Below are 12,449 nucleotides of genomic sequence, written 5' to 3'. Positions count from 1 at the left end.
ATATCAGGGGTTCAAGTGGGAAGACAATGCTTTGAAAATGATGATGGTGGCATATGTGCAAATGTGCTTGACACATTGGATGGATGTATGGATTGTGATAAGAGCTGTAAGAGCCCCAATAAAAGTATGGGAAGAAAAACACACCAACTTGAATTGGAAATTGATGAAACATCCAATCAAGATGCAATGATAGGTATTGGTGATTGGAGTGCAAAAGCTTGGAACAAAGAAGAAGGAACATTAGTTGAAGAATATAGACCCAGTTATAGAAATGAAGCTGAAGATCACATGATAGAATTTTAAAAACCAATGACATATTCATAGCAAATACCCTTTTTCACAATACTAAAGGCGACTATATGCATAAACTTCCCAAGATGGGGAAGCCTTACACAGAAATCAAACTGACTACATCTGTCGGAAGACACAATGGAGAAGCTCAATATCATCAGCTAACAGACTAGGGGCTGACTATGGAAAAGACTACCAACTGTTTATAGTAAGTTTAGGGAAAACTTGCTTTGAGGATTAAAGTGCACCTGACCCAAAGCCATGGTATTCTCCATGCTTCATATGCATGTGAAAGTTGGACATTGTATAAGGAAGACCACAGGAAATTTGATACCTTTGAATTTTGTTCTAGCGATGAATATTGAATATACCATGGACTGATAAAAGAGCAAACTGATCTGTATTGGAAGAAATAAAGCCAGAGTGCTCCTTAGAGGGAGGCATGGATGTCAAGACTCGGTCTTACATACTTTGGACATGCTGTCAGGAGGGACCAGCTCTTGGAGAAAGACATCATGTTAGGTCAAGTGGAAGGGCAGTGAGAAAGAGGACGGCCTTCAATAAGGTAGATGGACCGAGTGGCTGCATCAATGAGCCCAAACACGAGAACAATTGTGAGGATGGTGCAAGGACTGTGCAGGGCTTCATTCTGTTGTGTACAGGATCGCTATGGGCCGGAGCTGATCCAATGGCACCGAACAACAACAAGAAGAGCCACACAAGCCCAAAGCCAAGCTACCTGAAGACTCTCACAAAGTGACAGTATTCTCATCTGTCTGAAACTAGAGTATGCTTTGACTCATCAGAGTATAGGATCATGAGGTCATTGAAAAATTAGCAATTTGCCCAAGGAAGTACTCAAAACTCCATATTAAGGAGTCAGCTAGGGAGCCCAGGAAGCTTCTTTTCAAATGCAGACATTCAAATAACAAGTGGTCCCCCAGTAAATGGATGGAATTCCTCCAGCCGTGGGCAAGGGACAGAAGCTATGGTATAAGTGAGGGGCCTCCCCTGAATTTTGATTTATCATTATCTTTCACACTCCTTTATTTTGCTCTTCTGGCATTTTGCTCATTTGTTCTTAAGGCGTTGCTCATAAGCCTCGTAAGGTTAAAAGTCCTAGCCACTTTGCAGAATGTATGTAGTGACAGAAATAGTCTTTTCTGGACTGGACTGGTGTGGATGTAACCCAACTGGATAAACTTATGAAATATCATAGAGTTTTTATTTTTACCATATGTAAATGCTAACTTATCTTCTAAAAGTAAGTTTTCCCATATGTGGATTACACTTTAATACACGTACATGATTAAATCAAAATAACTAAAGAGAAGCTCAGTTAAAAATAAAAAACAATTAAAAATAAAATAAGATTTAATTATAAAAAAAATCAAAAACTTCTTGGCATAACCAAGTCTTCCATTTTTTTATGCCATTCAGCTACGTAGTGGATGCCCTCTGAAAGGTTAAACTTTTTCTGTGCCAGATACTTACAGGTACACACACACACACACACACACACACACACACACACACCTACCATTGAGACAGTTCTGACTCCAAGATGAGTCCAGGTTGGTAAAATAAAGCTTGTTTGAAAGGCTGTAATTAGCAAACCTCGTGCAACAATTTTAATGTAGCTTCAACTTACTAGGTTAGGGTTAAAGGCATTCATTCAGTCGTTAAGAGATAATTCTACAAGTGTTCAGAAACAGTCAATATTATGAAAACACCAGCAATTAGAAAGCATATTCCCCAAATATTGGCAGCTTTCCTGTAATCTTGACCCTTAATCTTGAAAGCACCTTCCTGTTTCTGATGTTGTTTGCTTCTGGTCACTGGGTCATTTGAGCCTGAATCTCAAGTTCACTAAGAAGTCAATACAGGTCCATTAGCTTTCTTGAAATATAAAAATGAATCCAAGGGTTAATTCCTTCGATCTTTGTTGCACAGTGTTAGTTATAAGAATTAGACGACTCTCCTCCCAGCAACGTTGTAGTGAATCTTTTAATTGACATATTTTCCACTAAACATGACTTCCTGGGTTAATAATTAATAGTTTTATTTTTAAGTTGTAAAAAATGCTTCTTACAGGATTAGCATTAAAGATAGACATTTTTTCAGTAATTCAGGTTGTACTACGTGAGGGTCAGAAAATACAAAGTAAGGAAGACTCATGGTTTTCCAGTTAGCTATTTCATAAGGAGCGAGCTTATGAGGTCCCAAAGCAGTGCTTGTTAAATTGAAAAGACTAAGGGAGGAACTTTAGTCCAGGAGAAGCCCAAGGCTCAGGAACCTTTGCAAGGTGGGTTTTATTATACCATTAATTCTTTTCACAAACCCGGCTGGCTGGGGATGGTAAGAGTACTGTCAACTCTGGGAGAGGAGGAAGATGATTCAGCACTGCGCTTTAATTATTTGTCCAGGAAAACAGGTCACATGAGCACTGCAGAGAATTTTCAGGGCTCCCTAAGTGAATATTATGTTTTTGAGGAATTTCCTTGCTTCGAAGCAAGCAGTGGCACATTGGCAGAGGAAAGCCTCTACTCAACATGGAAGCCCACAAACCATTACTAAAATGTACTTACAATCACTCAAAAGTGGAATCAAATCTAATTCCCATTCAAGTGGAGCTCCAGAAGGCAAAGGAGATTGCCCAGGCCATGTCTTATGATGCTTCCTACCACCTGTTTCTTTGCACACTGAAAGACCTCATGGTCAGCGGTCACAGAAAATATTTCCCCATCAATGTTTCTTTACAATTTCAACCACTCTGTCTCTGTTTATATGAGTGTTCTCTTTAGTGTCAGGCCCTAACCAGAATTTAATGGTAGGGACTTGGTGAGAGCCTGACCTTTTCTATGGCACAATTTAATTTGACTGAGCTAATTGCTGATGTCTTCAAAGCCTTTCTTTTGGGGTTCAAAAATATCAGCCATCTAATGAGAGTAGGGAGTTCTCCGTATACGCTCTTGTCTTCACCTGGGTAACAATGCTCTGGGAAGCAGCCAATTTAGCAGCTGCCTCGGCAAGGTTGCTTCCTTTAATTTTTTCACTTTGGAGCATTCTCTTTGGTTGCTTAGCCTGTAGGAAATTATAGATGGGAGCAACAGGGAATCTTGCTTCTGGTCACAACAAAGATCCTGAAAGTTCTGCTCTTAAAAGCAACTCACGGCCAGAGGTTCAAAGCGATCCCATAGGATGATATAGAAGTACCCCCTGTGGGGTTCTGAGTCTGTAGCTCTTTACAGGGATGGAAAGCCTCAGCTTTCTTGCACACAGAGTGGCTGGTGGCATTGAACTGCTGACTGTGGTTTACAGCCCAATACACCACCCACTATGCCACTAGGTCTCCTAAAGGTTTGCTACTAAAATCCCACTTTTAACAGTACAATCACGAATGACTCTAGGTGTACATTTTGGGTCCAGAAAAATATTCAAGGACTTCCTTTAAGCAAGTTTCTATGTTAAAACAAGAGTAATAAATTCAGCTTTTTGAGCTGCAGTGACTTTGAGGAATGGCCGATTTTCAAAGACTTCAGTCCATATTATAATAACCACCACCCCCTACCCCGCCAGCATCCTATGCCCTCCTCGCCACCAATTGTAGATCACTTGTTCTTCCCTTGCCCCCTAGGTTTGTTGGCACCTCCTTTTCTTTCCCCCACCTCCCACTCTCCCCTGTCCCCCAGGAACTATTGGTCCTGTTGTTTTCTCCTCTGGATTGTTTATTTTGTCTATGTTGCCTAGATAGACATGTAGAGACAATAATATACACACAAACAAAGCAAAGTGAAACATAATAACAAAAGAAAACAATAACAACTAAAAAACAACTTATCAAAAAAAGAAAAGCTTATAAATAGTTCCAGGTCTGTCTGTTGACCTTTATCAGTGTTTTCCAGTCTAGTCTGATGGGGTGCCACACCCTGGCCCCAAAGTCTTATTTTTTGGTATTCCTTGGGGACTTCGTTGCTTTGCTCCCCTACTGTTCTGCTGCACACCCTTAGTGCTCCATGCCAGTGTGGTGGGGTCAGATTGGGAACATCTCCAGAACTGTGTCCTCAGTGCTGTCCCCTGTAGTGCTATGGGTCAGTGAGGGGTGTCGTGTCTCCTGGAGAGACCAGCCCTTTGGTCCTCTCTGTGCATTGGCTGAGCCAGAATATTGTCCTCAGGGCTGAGCCAGACTATTGCCCTCAGGGTGGGCCAGGATGTATTCCACTCTCTTTTCTTCCCTCTTCATTTACTCCTGATCAGAAGGGCAATGTAACCGAGAGGAATTACTGAAACCCAAATGAAGGCCAAAGATGATAGTGGCAGAAGAGGAAAGTAAAAGGAAAGAGAGGAAAGAATTGAGAGTCAAAGGACATTTATAGAGGTCTAAATACAGGCATGCATATATGTAAAAACATTTATATATAATGATAGAGGAATAGATCTATGTACATATATTTATTTATAAAGTTTTAAGGCAGCAGATGGACATTGGGCCTCCACTCAAGCACTCCCTCAATGCAAGAACATTGTTCTACTAACCTGGCACTCTGTAATGCTCACCTTCCCTAACATGATCACTGAAGACAAAGCTGGTGCATAAGCAAACTTGGGGAAGGAAGCTGATGGTGCCCGGCTATCAAAAGATATAGCATTTGGGGTCTTAAAGGCTTGAAGATAAACAAGCAGCCATCTAGCTGAGAAGCAACAAAGCCTACATGGAAGAAGCACACCAGCCGGTGTGATCATGAGGTGTCGATGGGACCAGGTATCAGGCATCAAAGACCCCCAAAAAATAAAAAGATCATATTAATGTGAATGAGGGGGAAGGCAGAATGGAGACCCAAAGTCCATCAGTAGTCAATTGGACATCACCTATCAGAAGGGCCACAAGGAAGGGATGAGACAGTCAGGGTGCAGTATATCACTGATGAAACGCTAGTTTCTCTATTTCTTTAATTACCCCCCCCCACTATCATTACCCCAATTCCACCTTACAAATCTGGCTAGACTAGAACATGTACACTGGTACAGATAAGAGTTCTCAACCCAGGGAACCCAGGACAGATAAACCCCCCAGGGACCAATGATGAGAATAGTGATGCTAGGTGGTTAAGGGGGAGGGTGGAGGAGTAAGGGGGGATCACCATGATTTACATATAATCCCCTTCCAGAGAGACAGACAACAGACAGATGGGTGAAGGGAGAGAGAGTGGTTGGTGTAAGACATGACAAAAATAATAATTTATAAATTATCAGGGGTTCATGAGGGAGGTTGGGGGAAGGAGGGGAAAATGAGGAACCAATACCAAGGGCTCAAGTATAAAGAAAATGATTTGAAAATGACGATGGCAACATATGTACCGATATGCTATGGGTATATGCATGGATTGTGAAAAGAGATGTAAGAGCCCCCAATAAAATGATTTAAAAAAAATATAACTAGCATAAGCAGCCTGAAGATGAGTCTAGAGCTGGTTTTAAAATAAAGTCATATAAAATAGAGTCTTATCAAGGTGTGTCAAAGGAGTCCCCTTTTGAGCTACTACAGGTAGTCAAAAGTAGCTTAATGGTATGATGCACAATTTCCTTGACCAATTACAGTGAGAAGAATGACTGGGTTTAAAATAGGCACTGAGTGTCGTCTAATATCTGACGTTTCCAGCAGGACCACAGAGGAGGTGAATTTGTTGGTGGACAAATGTTGTTAGAGCAGAATCACGTGAAGCCGACCAAGTATGGGCCACATACACTCTTAAATCACCAGCGTTCACTAAAACCGTAACTGCAGCCATTTCTGTAAATTTTGCAGTGCCAGCTACAGCCCTGAGGCAAGTCCTGGTGCAGGCTGTAATAATGTACCACCCTATTTTGTCTCCCATGCTCCTAGGTAAGAATACTTAAGGTATTCCTAGAAAAAAAGCTACCATTACAAATAAAGAAAAATCCAAATGATAGTCAACAAAAAATGCACTTCCCTGAAGTCAAGTCCAACTTGTTCTGACCTTACAGGGGCTTTCAGAGGCTATAACGCTTTGCATATGCGGTTGGCTTCGTCTTTCTCTGTGGATTAGCTGGAGGGCTTGAACAACCAACCTTGTAGTTAGCAGTTCAGTGCTTTTTCAACAGCACCACCTGGGCTCCTTGTGGTTGATGTTGTTATTAGGTTCCAACCCACAGCAACCTTATGTACACCAGAACCAAACACCGTCTGCTCCTGCGCCATCCTCCCAAGTGGTCTATGTCTGAGCCCGTTGTTGCAGCCACTTTGTCCGTCCATCTTGTTGACAGCCTTCCTCTTTTTCATGATGCCCCTATATCTAAAATTAAAAATTATTTAATTAAAGGGCCATCCAGGGTTCTGTGGCTATTGCTGAACTTAATTTGCTAACTTCTCTCGTGGGTCAACCGTTATACAAATATTTAAAGACTTCTGAGCCTGGCCCATTCTTACCTCAGATGATCAAGGAGCAAAGATTAAATTAAACAAAGCCCTGACCAACATTCCCATTTTGTTTCCCTAATGATAACTGCAGGTATACTTCTCGAGAGCGAGCGAGGGAAACTTGAAGCAGGAATGTTAGAAGTTTGTTTAAGTACTGCTCCTTGAATTTCTGGGGTAAAAAGTTTACCCATGAGAAAAATTAGGAACTTAAGCTCCTCAGTAGCCATAGAACCCTAAATGTCCTTTTAATCATGATTTTTTTGTTTGGTTTAGATAAATGGCAGGGTTTTTTGTCTTTTTCCTTTGGGAGGTCAATAAAACTGTCTTCTGATGAGATTAAATGACTTACATATTTCACAGAAGGCTGGGAAAATTGTAACTTTTCTCTGAAACATTTTAACAAAGTTATGCCGTCTTCTAGGCAGGCTTGTTAAGAGATAGAGCACCCCAGTGAGTTGTTATGATAACAAGGTAAATTAATTTAGAAATGGCAACGCTTGCAAATCTGCGTACAAAACTAGAGACAAACATGTTGGAAGCTGAGACATTACAATCCAGGTGAATCATTGGTCATCCCAAGTAAAGGCAACTAAATGTTGGCTTCTAGTGTCTATTGGAATAATACATAAGACACAACAAGTGTCTATCTCAATAAAACATGCTGTATCAGACGGGGCATGGAAGTAACAAATGTGGACTAGGGACAACAGGGGATCTGGGAATGAAATGGGGTTACTTGCATGAAGGTCCTGAACAAATACCTGACCTCTCTTGTGTGACTTCCTCACTGGAAATACAGGCACCTTGCTTGGGTATGCGCAAAGGATAATTAATCCTTCAGAACGTAAGTCCTGAAGGATAGGAGTCAATACTCCTTCATTAGCTTGTTTAAGCGCATACCAGGGAATTTAGGGAGGGTTTAGATATGTCCACTTGGATTTTTATAGGTTTAGCAGACAGCACTCATTCAACATGTGCGGATTTGGTGATCCATCACATTTTGAGAGTTTGAGAAATGACATCAGAGTGGAGGGAGCCTGAAGAAGTACATGTTTGAAAGAGCGCCGTAAGGGTTGGCCTATCGTAAAGGCACATGCTATCAATCCCTAAATTTTGCTTTCCAGGTGAAGTTATTATTTCCTTCTGTTCATTCATTTGCAAATAGAAATTCCATTAGATAAACTATCCTCTTCTGTTAAATTAATGTGAGTGTCGGGACTAAACAGAAAAAGGTACAGATCCTCAGTGGGGCCAAATGGTATTTGTGCAGATGGAATATTTTTATTAGTAATCCTAGTATCTTTGAGGTCATTTTACTCTGGGACTAAAGCTTTTGAAAATGCACGTGGTTAAATAAAAATAAGGTTATTCCTTTTTTTTGAAAGTAGGGTAATTCCTATATCAATTAAAAATTACCAGGCTCTCCATTAATGGAAATGGTTAGAGGGTTCAAAGGCAGTACGGGAAAATCTATGTGTCATCCCTGGAGTCCCTTTCTTCTAAATCAATGCACGTAAGGGTGGTTGTTGGTAGAAACATATTGTTTAGTTTTCAATTGAAAATATTTTCAATGGCTACATTTTCTACATTGCAAGCGACAAAAGTTAGTTTTGGGGCCATTGCAGTGTGTGTGTGTGTGTGTGTGGTCATGGTGGTGGTGGTGGTCATGATGGTGGCTTAAAACTTTTCTTCTAAATAGGTCCTTAGAGTTTCTGTAATTGAAAGGTTAATAATATTTAGCTTCCCAAAACTCACCCGATGGAGCTGATGCAGACTCACAGTGACCCTGTAGGACAGGGCAGAACTGCCCCTGTAACTTTCTAAGACTGTAACTTTTTGCAGGAATAGAAAGCTCCATCTTTCTCTTGCAGAGCTGGTTGTTGGTTTCAAACTGCTGACCCTGTGATTAGCAGTAATCACTGTGCCACCAGGTCTCCTTTTTTGTTTGTTTGTTTATTTAGCTTTAAAGGCCTGCTTTGTTTCTCAAATTTGGGCAAACTCATGACTGTAGCTTGTCCATTCGTCACTGGAGTAGCTTTCCAAGCCAAACGATGTCTTTTAGCGAAGGCTGAAATTCTAAGTTTGCTGCCAGATATATGTTTTGCATTAAAGGCCCCCATAGTTCCTTTATCTGAAGGGTCCAATGCCTTAAAAATGCTTGCAATTACTATGCATGATAATCATATACAATTTCATCTTTATTTTGTGTGCATGAATTGACAGTTGTCCAATCAATCAATTATTAGGGAAAATGTCTTCATTTGTTGGCTCCTATCTTGAGCTTCTAGGAAGAAACTTTTGACTCTCCTGCCTGTGTCCAAGAATAAGCTATTTTGGGGATCTTTCCATTCATGTATATCCATAATTTGGCCTTTCCAGGTCCAATTGACATATAGTTAATTGATATAATCTGGCAACCAGGGATGATAAACTTTAATAGGGTTTTAAATTATTTATAAAATTTATTAAAATCATCATATAAGTTAAGAAAATCTTTAACAATTCTATGCAGTTTTATGTGGATTCAGAGGCAAAAGGAATAATAGTATCCTTTGATTTTCTCTGTTACTCAGGCAAGCATCTTAAGAAGCATTTCAGGAATGATCTTTGAATACTCTGGTTATCGCCTCTGCCTGAATATCTCTTCCCAGGAGAACCTGCTTAAGTTTCAAAGTCAAAGTTCTTCCACAAGAGTAAGAATGTAGAGGAGGGTACAAAGAAGCAGCTGCCAGCAAAAGAACAAAGGAAATTCCTGAGCTCTGACTTTGCTATTCCTTACTTTGTTTATTTATTAAAGCAATTGCATTATGCTATTCTTCATTCATTTAGAACTAGTATCTGCTGAGAGGTTATTTTGCTGTTTTGATGTCTTTAAGAGGCTGTATTGGACAGGGTTCTCTAGAGAGACAAAACAGATTGCTAGTAATTATATAAATATATTTATAAAGATAGATATATAATTCAAGAAATAGGCCGTTAAATAATATACAGATAGATAATACAAGAAATTAACAGTTAAATTATGAAGCAGTGAGACACTAGCAGTCCTTCAAGTTTTTAGAGCTGCCAGTTGTCAGTCCCCTTCTGTAGAGATAGCTGGGCTATATATACCCAGGCAGCAAATAGCAAGGCAGGTCCCCAACTGTCATCAACTGTCAGTCCCCAGCTCCAGAGATGAACATTCCAATCATGTGGGCTTAAAGGGACCTCAACTTACAGCGACACAGTCCACAGGCTAGGCATCCCACAGGCAGTGTACCCCTTTAAACTGAGGCACAGAATAACCAAGGTGAGGCTCACTGAGCCATTTATCCCTCTGCCTTTCAGTTAATCCTACTTGTGTTTATCGGCCAGGCTGGCACAATAAACTATAGCAGAGGCCTAATAAGCTTAATGTATTAATGTGGACATTTTAATTTTTCTAATTGACTGCACATGACAATGGACTTGGTTCTTCAAGTAGCCACTGATCTGAACTGCCGAGCCATTCCAAACAGAAGCAAGCAGGTCAAAGACTTGGAAGGGTTGTTCTGTGACGATTAAGAGTTCCTGTAGGAAGCTCAGCATCACTCCTAGATTTGCATTCCTCACGTTCCCCACAACTATGTAACATTAGCTTCATGAACCTTTCCAAAACAGCAGGATAAAACTGTAGATTTCCCAAAATTAGCTAATAGCTCCAAGACTCTGAAACCCTAGAGAATGACTTAAGTGTATTAAGTATGGAATTTAAAAACTTGTGGCTCATTTCATAAAAAAACAAAAGAGAAAGACAAATACTGCAGTGAAACTCAGAGAGCTTCTATGCAGACTGCAGGATGAAGCTCAATAAGTATTCACCTCGCCACACCTTCTGAATCCACCATGGGAATGGACGGTTAAAAGCATGACCCTATTGGTGTAATTGGCCCAAATCCTCAACATTTTGGAAGTTGTGGAAGCAAATTTATTTTTGAATCCTTTTAGTCTCCAAGAAATGTCACCATAAAGCACTAATCTTACACTCTTTTAGAGTTTAAAACTCAAGAGTTTTATTGAAAGGTAGAGAGATTAGTGAATTGGGGGACACACCAAAAAGGCAGACACCAATGTGTCCCAAATTGCAGGTAAGCAAAGGGTTACATGTTCCGAGGTATGAAGGCACAAAGTTACAAGTGGTGGTTAAAACACAAGTCTTAACATTATCATTCCAATTTTCTAACCTCCAAGAACATATTGACCAAGGTATTCTTAGAGAAAGTCACATGAAAACTTTCAACAAACATCTTTTAACAAAATAAATTCCTTGCTCAAGCTAAAAATTTTAACCTTAGTCCTTTTAGTTTATAAACAGTTAAACTTTACAAGAAGCTAACTTGTTTCTTTAAAGCAGTACATTTTTTAGGCCAAGCTGCGGTTTGATTCAAAATGAGGTCTAATTTAGATCTGGGAAGCCATTTTTATTTATTTATTTATAAATGTATACAGTTTTATTGGCATGCAATTCACATGTCATATAATTCCAGGATTTTAAACATATTCAAAGGAGTTGTGGAGTCATCGGGATCAATTTTAGAACACTCTCTTCTTTTTTGTACTTATTATTAGTTACTCCCCATTTAACCTCAACTTCCCCGCCATGATCATAAGAAAATGTTAATACAATTACTGACCTTGGGTTTCATATAGATGTACTGACCTTGGGTTTCGTATAAACAAAAACATACCAAAAAACAAACCCACCCAAATACCCAACCTCACAATAACAAGGTAAAACACAGCAAAATCTCAAATTAAAAATTGTTGAAAATAATAAAAACTGGAACAAATTAAAAATGGGTCGAAAGGGAGAACGAACGATAAGGTGTTAAAGTTTAATGCACTTGTCGGACAACAGTCCCCTGAGAGACTCTGCAGATGGATTTTAGGCGTTCACTCTCACCGTGCCTTCTATAAACGAGGTGCTCACAGTTGAAACTCTAATACCATTTTCTCTTAAGTCTTATTATTTGCAATCCTTCGATCACACAGGCTGGTGTGCTGCTTCTGTGTGGATTACCTGGCCCCTCACTTAGATGGCTACTTGCTAAGGCAAACTTTGAAGATCCAGATGTTACTCTGGCTGATAGCTGGGCCCTCCATGTCTTCCCCATCCTTGGCTGTGGTACCCATAGCTTCAGTGATCTTTTCACAAGGGCAGTTACTGAGTAGAGCCACACCATAACAATTAATTGTTCTTAGATCCAGGCCACAATTAGGTGGAAGCTCAAAATCCATTCATATATCTGTCATATCATATCTATATATATGTCAGTGGTACAGTTTGGAGACAGCATTATTATTTTATTGGGGAATATTATAAATAATTTCCATGGAGCATTTATTAATTTGCTTGATAGTATTGTTAGGGATAGAAAAGAGAAGCCAGAGAATTCCACTGAGAAAACAAACCCCAAAGTGCCCGAAGAAGAAGGGAATCATCAAGAAGAGTTCAGCGGCTAAAATGCAGTAAAATTTACTAATTCAAGGCCCCCATGGCTAGTACACTATCTCACATCTTGAACATGTGTGATGGACAAAGAAATGACCTTAAAAAACCTTGTTTCCCATAACGATCATAAAATTCACACCAAGTAGAGCCATGAGAGTTTGCTCTCACCTAGATCGCCGTGACATTTCAAATGTGATCAAATTAAGGAATGTGTGGGATAAGCCTCCAACTTATCAAAAGTCGCCCCAT

The sequence above is a fragment of the Tenrec ecaudatus genome, chromosome 12 (genome assembly GCF_050624435.1).
Source record: "Tenrec ecaudatus isolate mTenEca1 chromosome 12, mTenEca1.hap1, whole genome shotgun sequence".
Taxonomy (NCBI): Eukaryota; Metazoa; Chordata; class Mammalia; order Afrosoricida; family Tenrecidae; genus Tenrec; species Tenrec ecaudatus.
The sequence above is the reverse complement of the archived record's forward strand: the minus strand, read 5'-3'. Positions refer to the sequence as shown.